The sequence below is a fragment of the Protopterus annectens genome, chromosome 6.part0, assembly GCF_019279795.1.
Source record: "Protopterus annectens isolate FY-2018-M chromosome 6.part0, PAN1.0, whole genome shotgun sequence".
Taxonomy (NCBI): Eukaryota; Metazoa; Chordata; order Ceratodontiformes; family Protopteridae; genus Protopterus; species Protopterus annectens.
In genome coordinates, this window is record NC_056737.1 from 888,562,607 (window position 1) to 888,581,480 (window position 18,874).

Below are 18,874 nucleotides of genomic sequence, written 5' to 3' on the forward strand. Positions count from 1 at the left end.
AGAGACCACTGACATTGGACTTGACTTCTGAGAAGTAAATGCCAAAAAGGAGCAGTCCAAGGACTGATCCCTGAGGGCCTCCACTTGTGACTGGCCTCTTTGTAGAGGTGAACTCCCCAATTCTAACTTCCTGAGTCCTGTCTGTGAGCCACATGGCTATTCACCGGGTGACATAGGGGTTTGTACCTAACCTCTTGAGTTTGTCAACAGTACTCATGTGGGTTATTGTGTCAAATGCCTTGGCCAGGTCAAGGCAGGCAGTGTGAACGACTTTGCCCTCATCCATTGCTTTGGTGACCTGCTTGAAGAAGTTCACCAGGTTGAGTAGGCATGTTCTGCCCTTGACGAAACCAAACTAGTTCGGGTCCAGTGTCTGGAGGTTTACTATATCTCTGATGATCATCTCCATGATAATTCTTTCCATGGCTTTACATATAAAAGTAGTGTGACTTATGGGTCTTTAGTCTCCAGGGTCTGTAGATGGCCCACCTTTGTGCAGAGGGATGATTGTTGCCTTTCCCCATTCATGAGGCATTAAGCCTGTTTGGAGGCTACATTTAAATAGTATCTCCAGAGGCCCTGATAGGTCATGTTTCATGCCATTTAGAAGGCATCCTGGGATATTGTCTGGGCCAATTAATGCATTGTTCTTGGTCTTAGGACCTGTTCCCTAGTGATAGTAGGGGGAGTTTTGTTTGATGATATTTCCTGAGAGGGGTAACGTTGGAGCTGAATTTATCAGCTAGGAGGTCTGTAAATACTTTTTAAATACTGGTGAGGCATTAAAGAGTATGGAGAGTATTGTGTTATGGAGATGGACTGTCTGGTGGTGTCAGTTAGGAAGGGCTTGATTCTGTATAGTGACTTTAACTTAAAGTGGACCTTTTTGATTATTAGTGATAGGTGTTTGCCAAATTTAAGGTCATTGTCTATTATGAGACCAAGGAGCTTAGTGTGATTTACTGGCTCTGTTAATGTATTGTTTGATGAGTAGATTGTAAAGGGGGATATTGGTCAGTTTTTTTTATTTTTTGGGGGGGTAAAGAGCATGCGTTTTGTTTTATTTGGGGTTGAGAATAAGTTGACAGTCTGAAATGTATTCTTCAATATCTAGGATGGATTGCTGTTTTTTTTGTAGGAGTTCAGGAAGAGTGGGAGCTGCTCACGCAAGGGAGGAATCATCAGCATATTGGATTATGATTGCAAGCTGAGTGGCTGTACAGAGTTTGTTTGTAAAAATGGAAAAAAGGCATGGACCACGAATTGAACCTTGAGGTACACCCACAGAGACAGGTAGAAGAGTTGAAAATTTATTTTCCCATTTGACTGCCTGTTGTTGGTCAGATAGATAGCTGGCAAACCAGGATAGGGCAGACTGGGAAAGGTTTAAGGCAGCTAGCTCATTAATACGTTTTTGGTGTGAAACTGTATTTGACATATCAAGAAAGATGAATGAGACAAGTAGGCTATTGTTTCTATGCTGGTTGATCATCTCCATGATAACTCTTTCCATGGCTTTACATATAAGAGTAGTGAGACTTATGGGTCTGTAGTCTCCAGGGTCTGTAGATGGCCCACCTTTGTGGGCTACAGGTGTCTACAGGACTGCAATCAGTTTCTCTCAGCATTTAAGCAGAGTAGGTTGCACACAAAAAGCATTTGTTAAGCTTTCACTTACAGTGCTGTGTAATTAAGCAAGTTACCATTTTGGTCAGCCATAGGGCTCTTTTTTTCTACTTGAGTGTTTGCCTCCTTCTCCTGTAACTTAAGTCAAGTGACTCTTACATTAAGAGCTATAATACTTACCTTATAGCTTTAGGACACCTTAGGAAACCATGTAAACTGCAATAGCCCCGTTACATTCACCCTCACTAAGCTTGGGTTCTCTTTGCTCCCCTTCCTGCCCGCAATTCCCTCCCGCCCCCAGTACCTCTAAATTTTAGTACTATAGCCACTCCCCCACTTTCTAGATCCTATCTGCTTTCATCTGGGATAATTCCTCCCACCCCCATTCTTCTACCTACATTTTAATAGCACCTATTAGCTTTCATCTGGCATTCTCCCATCCCCCTTCCAGTACCTTTACCTCACCACTCTATCTTCTGGTGTTGCATCACCAGGTAATACAGTTCCTTAACTCACTAGCTGAATCACAGATAATGATATACTCCTCTTTACTACCCCTCTTGTTCGCACCATACCTCCTTACCTTGTATGAAAACCAGTTTCTCACGGGATTTCAGGTCCCAAAAGGCCATACTATCACCCCAGCTGTAAATCCTCCCACCTTCAGTCATACTTACAGTACCAGATTCTATCCATCATCTTGTTCAGTGTATCAACATCTCAACCCCAGGCACATTAGCTGTAGATCCAAATACTACTACAAACTAATAAACAAATTCCTGAAGTTCATCACCAAGTATAGACTCAACCTAATACTTGGTGGTGATATTCACCCCATCCCTGGCCCACCCACTTCAGATACACATACCCCCTCTACTTGCAATCTAAGCTACAAACCTACAATTAATAGGCCAACTAACTCTCTCCTAGCCTGTCATCTCAATATTAGAAGCATTAATAACAAGGTACATGAATTGCATGCACTTCTGGATGTCCACTCCCCTGAGATTCTCTGTTTATCTGAAACCTGGTTAAAACCTAACACTAAAGACAATGAAGTGTTACCACCTGGGTACAACATACACAGGCTGGATCGTGCTTCGAGGAAGAGGGTGGGTAGCTGTACTCTATAAATCTGAGTTGAATGTCACCATAGATGTAATGCAACTACCTCAGATTAATAACTCGGAGATTCTTGCCACCAAATTGCAACTTAATAAAAATAAATGCATTAATATCCGTATGTACATTCCACCAGGTAACAATATATCTACACTTGAAGATATCCTGCACTGGTTATCATATCATTACCCCCAAGAAACCCTACTACTTGGAGACTTTAACATAGACTGGGGCACCTGTTCCTCAGAATCCCCAACCACACATATTAACCTGCATGCATTTACACAAATTATATCCACCCCTACCAGGATAGGTAAACCCAACCAAAAAGAAAGCATACTTGGCTGGGTACTCATAAATAGTCACCCCCCAACTGTACACCTCTGGTACCCTCCTTGACGGCCTAAGCGATCACCTTCTCACATATGTAATTAAGCACAAAGCCATTAATTCCCAACAACCCTTACTCAGAAAGGTTAGAAACAATAAAAACTTTGACCCTGCCAAAGAGTCTAAACTCAAAATTACCCTTAGAATCAAAGCATGGGCTTTATGGCATTCTTCTAAAGACCCCCAAGATCACATTAAATACAGGCAATCCAGGAACAAAACCAAAAAATCAATTTTACAAGACAAAAAACAATACTACTGTAATTTGCAGACAGTAAATCAAAATAACCCTCAGAAGTTTTGGGCAGGTTTAAATAATCTACTGCATTCTGCACAAACTTCAACCCCAGTCCCTGCTGCTACATTTGATAAAACCACTGTTTCTGACAGTTTTAACCGATTCTTTACTGAGACAATTCAAGCCCTAGCTAGCCAACTACCTCCTAGCTCCCCTGGTCCTGAAAGTAGCACCCCTGGAAACCTACTCACATTCAGCTTCCAACCAGTCGCCACTTCACTTATCCATACCTTGATCAAAAAATTAAAACCCACTACACTTTCTGCTGATCAACTCCCTGACGAGTACCTACAAAAATCAGCTGATGCTATTGCTTACTCCGTCTCAATACTAATCAATCAAACCATAAAAGAAGCCAAAATTCCCACCATCTGGAAAATATCCTATGTAATCCCACTTTACAAAGGAGGCAGCTCTACTGAATTCTCCAGTTATAGGCCAATAGCTATACTCTCTCTCCACTTGCAAAGATTATGGAAAAATGTATTCATAGACAACTCATGCACCACCTAATCCAGAACCACTTTATGGCAGACACTCAGCATGGCTTCTGTCCTCATCACAGCACTACTTCAGCCCTCCTAGCCTTTACCAACACCATAAACCATAATCACAACAATAATTATATATCCTCAGCCCTCTTCTTGGATCTTTCCAAGGCATTCAATATGGTTGATCACCACCTTTTAATCCACACCCTGCAAACATTCTGTCTAGATACTAGAGCCCTTCACTTGTTTCAATGCTACCTGAATGGTCGACAGCAAGCTGTCCTCTGGCAGAACAAACTCTCTAACCTTCTACCTAACACCCTTGGAGTACCACAAGGCACTATACTTGGGACCTTGCTGTTCTCCATCTTCATTAACGACCTTTATACTGTCATCCCAAAAGTCAGCTGTATCCAATATGCTGATGACTCTACTCTGATTTGCTCAGCCACATCTCCAATAGAGTTATGGTCAGCTACCCAGACCACCTTTAATACAATAGAAAACTGGCTTTCTGAACGTCGTCTGATCCTAAATCCCAAAAAACTAAAATGCTGTTATTTTCACCAACACGTAGGTCTACCGCTTTCACCTTTACCATAAATTCAAATGATGGCACAATAATCTCCTCTGACCCCTCTACAAAACTATTAGGTGTCATCATAGACAATAATCTAAAGTTTGATCTACATGTTAACCAAACTATCAAAACCATCAATAAAAAACTAGGGTCACTTTACAGCATAAAAGCCTTCCTAACCCGTCCAGCTAAAATTGCCATAGCTCACTCTCACCTTCTTTCAACCCTTCTGTATGCATCCCCTCTACTCTTGAATTTAAACAAGACTGTCCTTAACAAACTCTCAATTTGCTACAACCACATTGCCAGGTTTGCCACTGGGCTGCCTTTTAGGACACATCATTGCATCAATCTAAATCAGCTTGGGTGGCTTGAACTACCCAGCCTAATCCAGTATAACCAACTGATTATGGCCTATAAAATCCTCTATAATCCGGGCAATACTCCTGCACTTAAAAATATTATCACCCCCTATAACAATCCTAGACCGCTTTGATCCTCTAACAAACTACTAATTCAGACTAGCAAAATTCATAACACATTCATAACGTGACTCTCTCTTTGAAAACTCTGTAAGTAGATCCTGGAACTCTCTTCCAGCTGATATTACCTTACTTTCCACCTTAGGTCAATTTAAAACTAGACTCAAACAACATTTGTCACTTAACTGGCTATGTCAATGTATCAAGCCTGGCTAACTCTCTCTAGAATGTGTAAAAATCTGTTAACCAGTTTACTGTGTAATTTAATTTAATCCTGATTTGCGCTCAGGATTAACTCTAACCTGTGGAACTTGTTTAACTTGCTTACTTATGTAATCTCTGTAAATAGTCTGTTTGTAATATGTAATGCTGGTATTATGTAATGCTGTATCTGCTTACCCTTGGAGCTTTTCTCCCTGGGCCTCCGCTGAAAATGGACATGCATCCAGTCGGACTATCCCAGTCAACAAATGTAAAATAAAATAAATAAAATAAAATAATTGTGTTTGTAAAACTAACTACAGCTGTTGTACTATGTTTTAGTCAAAAAACATGTTATGATGTGGACAAAAGGTTGTTTTTTAGGTGATGGTCAAGTAGTTGTGAAAGTATTTTTTGTATGGGTGAGAGAATAGCAATTGGCCTGTAATTAGTGAACTCAGTGGGGGTGCCACCTTTGTGGAGGTGGTTATGTAGAATATGGAAGCCTTATAAGAAAACAAGCATGAGTAAACTGGAAAGAATACAACAGAAGTATACCAAGGGCATTCACGGATGTGAAAACTTAAGTTATTATGAAAGACTAAAATATCTGAACCTCCGCTGAAAACAGGCTCTGTGGAACCTAGTCGGACATTCCCGGTCAACAAATGTTAAATAAAAAAAAAATAAATAAATAAAATAAAATAGTGTCTCATATATATATTAAAGAGGAGGCTGTATTCAGGTGTATAGGGTATTTAGAGACAACTAACTCTGAAAATGTTTGAGGTTATCAAAAAGTAGTGGAGAATCATCAAATAACCTATGGAGAAGATTCTATAGGAATGAGAAGTACAGTAATTGTTTCTCTGATAGAGTAGCTGATGCATGGAATAGACTGCCAAATTACATTAAAGCAGCAATTAGCTTAGATATTTTTAAGAACAACCTAAACACTTATTATGGGAATAACCGTTTGTATATTGGCAGACTAGAAGGGCATTATTGCCCATGCCTGAAATATTTATATTCATATATGTATGTATGCATGTCGTTATGTGGCCATTTGCTGTTTTCTGCACTGTTTTTACCATAGTATGGCCACATCACTTTCATCTGTGAATCACATCCCCTGTGAGTGTTTTCCCTTTCTCTGCCAGTTTGTGCAGTGCTATGCACTATTATGTTTTGCAGTTTCAATGACCTTGGTATAATCAAGCTTAACTGCAGCCATCTGTGTTATTAACAATTTAACATTATATTGCTTGTATGTTGTAGTTGCAGGTATGTATGTTTCATTATTAGCAGTTGTTCTACTATTAGCATTTTCGATAAATATGGGTTAAAATGTGGGTTAGGTATGTACTGATCATTTTATGTTGTTTGCCAGCTGTTTGAAAATAGCGGAACTTTCCGAATTAAAGTTTGTGGTTATGGTGTTATTTAATTAAAAGGTTTCCCATTGTTTAAATGTAAAACTGTGTTTTTTCCAAGGTTTTAATTTTTTAGCTTTTTGTTACTAAGACCTTCCATCACTATGCCACCAACACCCATTCATCTCCTTTTATAAGGAGACTGTACAGCCATGGTTTGTTCATCCTTCACATGATCCCAGATGACTTTTTAAAGCCCTAATGTTCCTGTACATCTCTGCAGGGTCCCAAAGTCTGGGCATGCAGTGGGATGGTATAAGTGTTTGTTATTCACTGGTATGAGTAATACTACCTCACACAGCCCCAAGTGGGCATGCAGTGGGATGGTGTAAGTGTTTGTTATTCACTGGTATGAGTAATACTACCTCACACAGCCCCAAGTGGGCATGCAGTGGGATGGTATAAGTGTTTGTTATTCACTGGTATGAGTAATACTACCTCACACAGCCCCAAGTGGGCATGCAGTGGGATGGTATAAGTGTTTGTTATTCACTGGTATGAGTAATACTACCTCAAACAGCCCCAAGTGGGCATGCAGTGGGATGGTATAAGTGTTTGTTATTCACTGGTATGAGTAATGCTACCTCAACCAGCCCCAAGTGGGCATGCAGTGGGATGGTATAAGTGTTTGTTATTCACTGGTATGAGTAATACTACCTCACACAGCCCCAAGTGGGCATGCAGTGGGATGGTATAAGTGTTTGTTATTCACTGGTATGAGTAATACTACTTCACACAGCCCCAAGTGGGCATGCAGTGGGATGGTATAAGTGTTTGTTATTCACTGGTATGAGTAATACTACCTCACACAGCCCCAAGTGGGCATGCAGTGGGATGGTATAAGTGTTTGTTATTCACTGGTATGAGTAATACTACCTCACACAGCCCCAAGTGGGCATGCAGTGGGATGGTATAAGTGTTTGTTATTCACTGGTATGAGTAATACTACCTCACACAGCCCCAAGTGGGCATGCAGTGGGATGGTATAAGTGGTTGTTATTCACTGGTATGAGTAATGCTACCTCAACCAGCCCCAAGTGGGCATGCAGTGGGATGGTATAAGTGTTTGTTATTCACTGGTATGAGTAATGCTACCTCAACCAGCCCCAAGTGGGCATGCAGTGGGATGGTATAAGTGTTTGTTATTCACTGGTATGAGTGATACTACCTCAAACAGCCCCAACTTCATTGTAGAAAAATGACTTTGCTTATCTCCAGGCTCCACCAAGTATTCTAAAGAGAGTGACGTTCCCACACAGATGTCCGTTCACCCCTGGCAATCAGAATCTATTTCTTCATTCTTTGCCTTTCCCAGCCAGATGCTCCAGTGCCTAGCTTGCAAACTGAACCCTTGTAATCTGGATCATAGTCAGGGCCCCTTCTCTTTACCCATTGGAGTCAGTAATTGAATTTCAAATAAACATCATAGGCATTCACTGCTAAATATTATTTAATCCAACTGCTTACCCTTAACCCCTGACTCTGCTAAGATGTTGATCTTTTTTATTACACATTTTATTATTGTATCAGTTACAATTTGCCTTGATTTGTTCCCTTCAGTAGCTCCCATTGAAAGACATATCATGAAAATATGGTTTGCAGCACGTCTAACACATGCTGTAAAGTAATTCACAGTAAATGCATATTTAAATGGATGTAATTTGTGTTAACAACTTAGCACATTTTCCACCTCCTCCAGCTGTAATAATAAATGTTAGCAGAATGCCATGCCAGAACTATATTAGTACTTAATGAGATGTATCACATATTAGCAATTATATTACCTTTTCTTGTAATTGCAAAACAGTTTGACTCTCTGAACTTTTCTTTATGTAGTAAATGGTTGCTGCTAGATGTGTGGATTAATATTTATTGCATTAAAACTACTGGCACCATTTCACCTTATTTCAAATTTATTTTAACTACTTGTGTAATCCAGGAGATGCTCTTACTCTAAAATACAAAGAATATTCATAATGCATTAAACAAAACACAAGGCTAGTTGTGGTTGGAACTCATAAATTATTAATGTCTTATGTTTTTGTATTCATGAGTGAGAAATATATTAATTACTATGAAACAATAAGAGGTATGCAATATAAGATTAAATGTGTTAAGAAATTTTATATGTCAATATTAATAAACCTGGAGAGTACAGAATAAAGGCGTATTTTATTTTCAGTGCTGTTATATTCTGTGAGTATGGCACTGCTGTCTATTCACTCTACATGAGTTAGTTTCCTGAAAACTAAAGTGTTGTTGTTTTCAGAACATGCAATGCTCATTAGTAGGATGGCTGAATACCTTTATAGTGTTAAGAAATGCAGCTGTGGTCCTGGATGAATCCGTTTTCTTAAGACAACTGTATCTCGTGAATCAAAGCAGGCATGTTTTCTTCTCTACACTGCCTGCCAGCCATTAGTCTTTCAGTGATCCATTCAACCCATTCATTCCTATTAGAATGAGAGATGATTATGGAAAACCATTTTACAGCCAGCTGTTATGATTTTCTGGTAGTGGCCTAAGTTCTCCCACCTTTTTGAGGCTGGAGTGTGCACATACAAAGGCATGCTTTGTCTTTACTCTCCAGTGCTCACATACACATTCTGTGCATGCTGTTTGAAAAGGCTGCTTCACAGTGCAGGTTGGCAAATCAAAGGAAACTTCCCCAGCATGTGAGCTGTATGTTGTACTTCCACTGTACCACAAAAGTCAGTGTTGCAACAGACCAGACTTCCTCTGTACTCAAAGAATGAGTGAGCTGGCATTATCTGCGTATTCCTACCCGTCATCTTTCACTCCACCCATTTCCAGGCAACTGATCATACCCAGGTAGTCTGAGTCATAGAGTTGTATCTCACTATATCAGGGAACTTACCATTCAAAACATGCTTGGCAGTATATGATCTTTGCAACATACAGTGCCATATTATCAGTAGATATGCCTTAGTCATTGAGAAACAACAGATGCGCCAATCATTCTTACAGAATTTTGTAGAAAAACACCAAGTAACAAAAAGCAGGAAAATGGAACAGGATACAGGAATAAATAAAATTTATTAAGCGCTTTCGTCAAATATTAGGATTGACTTCTTCAGAATACCCGACAGTCAGCAAGACCATCCTTTTATACATACAACAATTAAGCCATTGATTGAATACAATTGAATAATTGAATAATTAAGCATACAAATGTCTAAGGCATAGACTCCCTTGTTTTCTGAATTGTTTCTTTACCAGTAAATTAAAATAATATAAGCCATTACTTAGTACCACTGTAAAAAATGTATATATGTGGTAAATGTGTCCCCTAACACTAAATTACAAAAAATGCCAGCTTGTAGGTATAATACAAAACTATCAACTGTTTTTAGAGAAAATATGAACGTCATATGTATAAATCTGTGCAACAAGCAATATATACAATAAAATATGTCCAATAAAAACCCAAAATGTCTTGGAACAAACAGTAATTAATATCAGTGCTATAAAAACTTACATAGAAATGAAAAAACAAGGTCATAGTGTACACCTCATTAAAATAAAAAGTCTGCTTTAAGTTTTAAATAACTGGTGAGGGACACCATATCGTTCAAACCTTGGCTAGTAGTGGCATTAACTCTGAGTTGCCACATAAGTTCTCTAAATTCAAGGAACCAGTCACTGGGTCCCCCTCTTTCATCCATTACTACCCTTTTCAGAAAGATAAACTTGAAATTGTGGTTTGGAAATGTATTAATGTGCTTTGCCAGGGCATTTTTGGTGTTGCCTTTAGTTATATCATATGTATGCTGATAAAAGCGTGTCCTGAAGGCATTTTTGGTCTTGCCAATATAAAACCCAGGACACGCCTGGCATATAGCAGCATACACTACTTGTTTACTCGCACAATTACAATTCTGGTTGACTTTTACCCATCCATAACCTTTAATAAAGTTTCTGTCACACTCTAACATGTATTTATAATGAGTGCAATGCCCACATTTTGTCATTTTTCCCAATACCAGGTTTTGTGATCATACCACTGGACTCCAAAAGGTTCTTAATGCTGGAATCCTTTTTGTATATTATAACAGGGGAGTCACCCACCTTCCCTCCTATGGTCTCGTCGCTCATAAGAATGAACCAGTTTCTCATCAATATGTCTCGTATCAAAGGGAATTGTAAGTTGTATGTAAGAATAAGCCCATGTTGAAATGGGGCAGTTGTCGAAACCCAACTTTCCGGGGGTGCACAGAGTCTAGAAATGTCCAAACCCAACAGTGGATAGAAATAACCTTCCACTCTCTTTTTGCATACTTCCTCAAGTAAAGGTATCACAAATTTTTCAGGGTACCCCCTTTGACTAACATAACCAATAAAACATCCCTTTCCTTGTAAAAGTCGTCAATTCTGCTGATCATGCGGGCCAATCTCACCCATTGTCCTTTTATTAAGGATCTTTTTTGATGAAGGGGATGTCCGCTGTCAAAATGAAGAAGGGTGTTCGAGTATGTGGGTTTCCTGAAGATGTTAGAATAAAACTGGTTGTTCTCCAGATCCGTGGAAATCTGTATATCCAGGTAACTAATGGATTTCATATGAGTTACCATGGTAAACTCTAGAAAGGTAGTACTGGAGTTGAGAAACAGTAATAATTCAGACAACTGCTCCGGGTCCCCCCTCCAGAAAATAAGGATGTCATCTAGGTACCACCCATAGAATGAACAGTATGTAATCCATTCAGATGTGAAAACTTGGGACAATTCCCATTGTGTCAGGACAATATTAGCAAAAACTGGTGCACAGGCCGCCCCCATAACAATACCTGATTTTTGCTTAAAAAGATGTCCCTCAAAAATCAGGAAACTGTTTTCCAGGACTAATTCCATTAAAGTCCTAAGGGTAAGAATCCTGGTATGGGAGAATGTAGTCTGTTGGCACAACAAATCATAGAACAATTCAATGCCTTCCGAATGTGGGATGACATTGAATAAATCTTTGATGTCAATAGTTAAAAAAATAATGTTACTATCAAAAAATTCTTGTCTGATTTTTTTTTGAGACAGTCCCAAGAATCTTTTATAATATGGGAAAATTAACTCAGACAGTTTTTTAACTTATGGTCCAAAAATTTGGCAATACTAATAATTTTGGAACCTTCCGCATCCACTATGGGCCTTAATGGTGGGTGGGAGATGTTCTTGTGGATTTTTGGGATCCCAAATATCATTGGGATCCATGGATATTTCTGTGTGCAAAAAAACAGTTCTTTTTCAGATATCTGGTTGTTAAGAAATAAATCAGAAAGCACCGTGTCTACATGACTATATGTGATGTTTAATTAATTGCGTGATATTTGTGCATATCCATCACCAAGAAGATGTTCTAGCATACAGTCAATGTACCTTTCCTGATCCATGACTACTAAACCACCCCCCTTGTCAGGTTTCATGACTCTGATCTGTCTGTTGTTAGAAATACTGTCTAGAAGGACAGTCTCCTCCTTAGTTAAATTGTACAGTTTACTTTTGTCATTCACCCTATTTAAATCCCTGATTTCCTTAGTGCAAATGCCTTGGAACAGTTGTAAAGTGGGATGCAGTGGGGGGTTATAAGTGCTTGTTTTTTTGCACCCAACTGGTAACTATTCCCAGTTTCACTTACATAGACACTCAGGTTTAGCTTTCTAGTATAAAGCATGACGTCAAGGATTGTTTTTTCCATGTTGAATTTCTTATAGGGTACAAAATGTAACCCCTTCTGAAACAAGTTTGCCCGATCTTTTGTAACATCTATGTTACTTAAATTATAAATTTTGAAGTCCTGATGGTCTTTAGAAATAATGGAAATCTCACTGTTGTTGTCTAAAACTTGCCCTGTCTTGTCTGTTGCCAATTCACCCATCTCCCTCTCCCCCTCTCAGAAAAATTCTGGGGTAAATGGTGTTGGTCCCCCTGGAAACCCACACTGGATTGTCTCCGGTGGGTGTAACCTTGTTTCTGGATCCTCTCCGATCTCCTTAGAGGTTGACCTAAAGGGATGGGAGCTGGGTGGTTGTCTTCACTGGGTTGCAAGTCATCAGTAAGTTCATCAAAAACATCATTATTAACATTGCTATGCATTAGTACATTGTTAGTATTTCCATTAGAAACTAATAGGTAGGCTACACCTGCTTCATAGTCTTTGGCATCTCTATCTAGTTTTTTACTCTTTTTCACCTTGATTTTCTCAACACTCTTATCTATGTTAAAAAACACAGTGTTATACTCCTTATGTTTGTTACAAAAATCAGTCATTTTTTAACAAAGCATCTAGTTTACTCACAGAGTTTTGCAACAGTTCAAATTTCTTCTCATTGTCCCTTAATAAAACTTGTAGTAACTCACAACCTTGTCAGTTAAATAGTGAAACCAAGACTTTATGCAGTTCAGAGCCATTTGAAATCCCATTAGGGACATGCCAGTACCTTAACCCTTTGGGAACTTGTTCCCTTTTCAAGCATTCCCTATGGTACTGGTTTTCTATTTGTAATTTCTTCATTTTCAAACTATCCTTTTCAAGGTTGTTTAAAATGGAACTTTCAGTACCTTGGTTGAGGTTTCCGGTATCCGTGTGTTGAAACCCGGTCACGTCCCTCTTAATCCACTTGGTTAGATTAAAATCACTGCTTGTATTTAACCGAGGACCCAAATTCTCATGTCTTTGGCTCAGCGTTCCTGTAATTGTGTTTGAAGCGAAAGTCCCAGGTACTGCAACATCATTAGAGTTCATGGCAGTCCTGTTCCCTTTGCTTTTTGGGCTGCCTTGCCCTGGTTGTATACTGAACAGGGAGTCTTGTGATGAGGAAGTAAAAGTCAAAGAACGGTGGTTCAAATCGCCAGTTAAACCTTCAAGCTTGCTGCCCAAGCCGACTATTTGATTGTTGAATACACCAATGAGTTCAGTTAGTTTGTTAATAGCCGAGGTTAATTCCTCGTGTGTGCCTTTAGTATCCCCTCCACTCAGAGTGCTGGAATCCATCCGGAAATTTGTAGAAGAACACCAAGTAACAAAAAGCACAAAAATGGAGCAGGATACAGGAATAAATAAAATGTATTAAGCGCTTTCGTCAAATATTAGGATTGACTTCTTCAGAATACCCGACAGTCAGCAAGACCATCCTTTTATACATACAATTAAGCCATTGATTGAATACAATTGAATAATTGAATAATTAAACATACAAATGTTTAAAGACATAGACTCCCTTGTTTTCTGAATTGTTTCTTTACCAGTAAATTAAAATAATATAAGCCATTACTTAGTACCACTGAAAAAAATGTATATATGTGGTAAATGTGTCTCCTAACACTAAATTACAAAAAAATGCCAGCTTGTATGTATAATACAAAACTATCAACTGTTTTAGAGAAAATATGAACATCATATATCTAAATCTGTGCAACAAGCAATATATACAATAAAATATGTCCAATAAAAACCCAAAATGTCTTGGAACAAACAGTAATTAATATCAGTGCTATAAAAACTTACATAGAAATGAAAAACAAGGTCATAGTGTACACCTCATTAAAATAAAAAAGTCTGCTTTAAGTTTTAAATAACTGGTGAGGGACACCATATCATTCAAACCTGGGCTAGTAGTGGCATTAACTCTGAGTTGCCACATAAGTTCTCTAAATTCAAGGAACCAGTCACTGGGTCCCCCTCTCTCATCCATTACTACCCTAAACTTGAAATTGTGGTTTGGAAATGTATTAATGTGCTTTGCCAGGGCATTTTTGGTGTTGCCTTTAGTTATATCATATGTATGCTGATAAACGCGTGTCCTGAGGGCATTTTTGGTCTTGCCAATATAAAACCCAAGACACACCTGGCATATAGCAGCATACACTACTTGTTTACTCGCACAATTACAGTTCTGGTTGACTTTTACCCATCCATAACCTTTAAATAATCTGTCGCGCTCTAACATGTATTTACATTGAGTGCAGTGCCCACATTTTGTCATTTTCCCAATACCAGGTTTTGTGATCTTACCACTGGACTCCAAAAGGTTCTGAATGCTGGAATCCTTTTTGTATATTATAACAGGGGAGTCACCCACCTTCCCTCCTATGGTCTCGTTGCTCATAAGAATGAAACAGTTTCTCACCAATATGTCCCGTATCAAAGGGAATTGTAAGTTGTATGTAAGAATAAACCCATGTTGAAGTGGGGCAGTTGTCGAAACCCTACTTTCCGAGGGTGCACAGAGTCTAGAAATGTCCAAACCCAACAGTGGGTAGAAATAACCTTCCACTCTCTTTTTGCATACTTCCTCAAGTAAAGGTATCACAAATTCTTCAGGGTACCCCCTGTTGACTAACATACCCAATAAAACATCGCTTTCCTTGTAAAAGTCGTCAATTCTGCTGATCATGCGGGCCAATCTCACCCCTTGTCCTTTTATTAAGGATCTTTTTTGATGAAGGGGATGTCCGCTGTCAAAATGAAGAAGGGTGTTCGAGTATGTGGGTTTCCTGAAGATGTTAGAATAAAACTGGTTGATCTCCAGATCCTTGGAAATCTGTATATCCAGGTAAGTAATGGATTCCATATGAGTTACCATGGTAAACTCCAGATAGGTAGTACTGGAGTTGAGAAACAGTAAGAATTCAGACAACTGCTCCTGGTCCCCCCTCCAGAAAATAAGGATGTCATCTAGGTACCGCCCATAGAATGAACAGTATGTCATCCATTCAGGTATGAAAACTTGGGATAATTCCCATTGTGTCAGGACAATATAAGCAAAAACTGGTGCGCAGGCCGCCCCCATAGCAATACCTGATTTTTGCTTAAAAAGATGTCCCTCAAAAATCAGGAAACTGTTTTCCAGGACTAATTCCATTAAAGTCCTAAGTGTAAGAATCCTGGTATGGGAGAATGTAGTCTGTTGGCACAAAAAATCATAGAACAATTCAATGCCTTCCGAATGTGGGATGACATTGAATAAATCTTTGATGTCAATAGTTAAAAAAATAATGTTACTGTCAAAAAATTCTTGTCTGATTTTTTTGAGACAGTCCCAAGAATCTTTTATAATATGGGAAAATGAACTCAGACAGTTTTTTAATTTATGATCCAAAAATTTGGCAATACTAATAGTTCTGGAACCTTTCGCATCCACTGTGGGCCTTAATGGTGGGTGGGAGATGTTCTTGTGAATTTTTGGGATCCCAAATATCGTTGGGATCCATGGATGTTTCTGTGTGCAAAAAAAAACAGTTCTTCTTCAGACATCTGGTTGTTAAGAAATAAATCAGAAAGCACCATGTCTAGAAGACTATATGCGATGTTTAATTCATTGCGTGATATTTGTGCACATCCATCACCAAGATGTTCTAGCATACAGTCAATGTATCTTTCCTGATCCATGACTACTAAACCACCCCCCTTGTCAGGTTTCATGACTCTGATCTCTCTGTTGTTAGAAATACAGTCTCCTCCTTAGCTAAATTGTACAGTTTACTATTGTCATTCACTCTATTTAAATCCCTGATTTCCTTAGTGCAAATGCCTTGGAACCGTTGTAAAGTTCATATTTTCTCTAAAACAGTTGATAGTTTTGTATTATACCTACAAGCTGGCATTTTTTTGTAATTTAATGTTAGGAGACACATTTACCACATATATACATTTTTACGGTGGTACTAAGTAATGGCTTATATTATTTTAATTTACTGGTAAAGAAACAATTCAGAAAACAAGGGAGTCTATGTCTTTAAACATTTGTATGCTTAACTATTAAATTATTCAATTGTATTCAATCAATGGCTTAATTGTTGTATGTATAAAAGGATGGTCTTGCTGACTGTCGGGTATTCTGAAGAAGTCAATCCTAATATTTGATGAAAGCGCTTAATAAATTTTATTTATTCCTGTATCCTGCTCCATTTTCATGCTTTTTGTTACTTGATTCTTACAGAATTAATAACTAGATGAGAAATGGATGCTGTGATGCACAACTATTTGCCAAATCTGTATTCCCAGAAGTGACTAGATTCTGAGTTGATTTTAATGTGTTTAATCATAATATCAAATACTGCATATACCATTATATTTGCATCTTCAATTATTTTTTTTCCTAGCTTATAATAACCAGTCCAGGATGACTGTGTATAGATAGTATAATGTAGGTTATATTTCAGCTCTTACATGAGCAAAATGACATATTTAAGAAAACTGTCCAGATAAAGTCACTTTACCTATCATATTCAGGAGACTTTCTCTCTCTGATACCCTTCCTGTGTGAGGAATAAAGACGTCTTTTTAACGTTTCAAGTAGTTTATTCAGTTAAGTAGGTAGATTGATGAGTGTTCTTGTTCTAGTAAACCTTCCCAGGGGAAGGTGCACTGTTCCTAGAAGTACTGCAGTAACAGGTCGATAAGTAGAGTGGATGGAGCAAGACCCTATTCCATCTCCCTGCTCCAAAAATCAATTTAATATATAATCCCCAGATAAGGGACATATCATATATTAAACTGATAAGAACAGATACTACACTTGATCTTAGTCAAAAGGCAGAGAAGTGATACCATTAGAACAAGAACACTTGTCTACCTACTGTAGAACAAGAACACTCATCCATCTACCATGAATAGAACAAGAACACCGGTCCATCTACCTACTTAACTGAGTAAACTACTTGAAACTTCAGCAAGGCATCTTTGTTCCTCCATAGGGAGGGTATCAGAGAGAGAGAGAGAGAGTCTCCTAGATTTGCTAGCTAAAGTGACTTGACTTTATCTGGGCTAATCCTTAGTACTCTGTTTCTTATTTGTCCTATCACCTTCTGGGTCACAGGTGGGATAACCGTCTTCACTTGAGCCCTCTGGATTACATCTGTTATTTGAGAAAACTGGGGATAAGGAGCAGAGTAGTAGAATAAAGTGAATTATATACACATACTATTCAGTATCCTTCTTGTGAATAAATGTTAAACAAGTAATGATAAAATTAGTTACATCAGAAATTGAATTTGTAGATCAAAACTGTCCAGTAACTGTAACATAAAGATGTAATGCTGTCAATCTCATCTTTATTCTCACTGATTGGTCGGATCCATCTTGGCCATTACATCAGCTCAAGGTCCTCAGCTGAGCTCATGGGCATTTTTCCCTACCCATAATGCAACTCCCCTACTAATTCAAATCTTGTTTGCCCTCTAGCAGTGACCAGGAGAAAATATCACAAAAAATGGATTTTGTATAAGCATACTATAAGCCATATATTTTCAGAGGCTGTAGAGTCCTATAAAGATCCACAGGAGAGGGTATGATGGTTATCCTACCTCTTAAGGGTGGACCATCAGCCAACCCCAGAAACTACAGCCCCATTAGTCTGTTTGTTCTGATATGCAAAGCTATGTAATGATGGCATAATTTATCATGATCAACAAAGACACAGGCCACCTTCAGAGACTGGACCCAGCCCAGTTTAAGTTTGTAAAGGGAAAGCCATAGGTTCATGGGTAAGTACTAGGCTAGCAGTCCTTGTAGGCAATTTTAACCCTAGCCAATTTCACTTTTTTTTTTTTTGCTAGAAATAACCCATTCCAGTTGGTTATAAATTGACCTTACCCATTCCATAGTCGATAACTATATATTAACCCTAATGAGAATAACTGGTATTATACCATAGATAACTTGAGGGGACCCATGCATGGGACAAAGTATTTAAGTGCTGCTTCTGTCCATTAGTAGTAGAGGGGTCAGTACTTGGGTAAATCCATAGATCTAAGTTGTGCTTGAAAATGGACAAGGATGAACTTTGTTTTATGTGGATGGGGAGTCTGTTTCACAGCAGCGGTATGCTCTTAGAGATATACTTATCCCTCCAAACCAATCTGTTCATGTTGCAGAAGAGGTTTAGATCCCTAGGCTGAGTATTTTTTTATGCTGTTTGACTTGCTGATGTGCAATGAATCCATCAGTAATGGGTCAGAGGATGCTTTGTGTACCAGACACAGGTCACGTTTTAGTAGTCTGTAGGATACAGAGTATAGTGATAATGCTTTGATTTAGTCCATATAGTACATGTATCCTTTTAATAAGGTATCGCTGTGGGTGCTGCAGTTGTTACATGTGTCTGGACAGATACATGCTAAAGGAGGTATTATGTTCAATGAATGGACTAATGAGGGCTGAGTAAAGGAGAACAATGACATTCCTAGATCTAGACACAGTTCCATTTTTTATAAGCTGTGTTATAAAGAAAGACATTCTTA

At 38.5% G+C, this 18,874-nt stretch overlaps 1 protein-coding gene and 1 non-coding gene across 2 annotated transcripts in view; one reads left to right on the forward strand and one right to left on the reverse strand.

Moving 5' to 3' along the window:
- KCNH5 (potassium voltage-gated channel subfamily H member 5) overlaps positions 1-18,874 on the forward strand; it is a 2,144,936-nt gene that overhangs the window by 1,624,445 nt on the left and 501,617 nt on the right.
- Positions 16,991-17,181, reverse strand: LOC122805075. Its single transcript, XR_006365298.1, has one exon. It is a non-coding gene; the product is annotated as a U2 spliceosomal RNA (small nuclear RNA).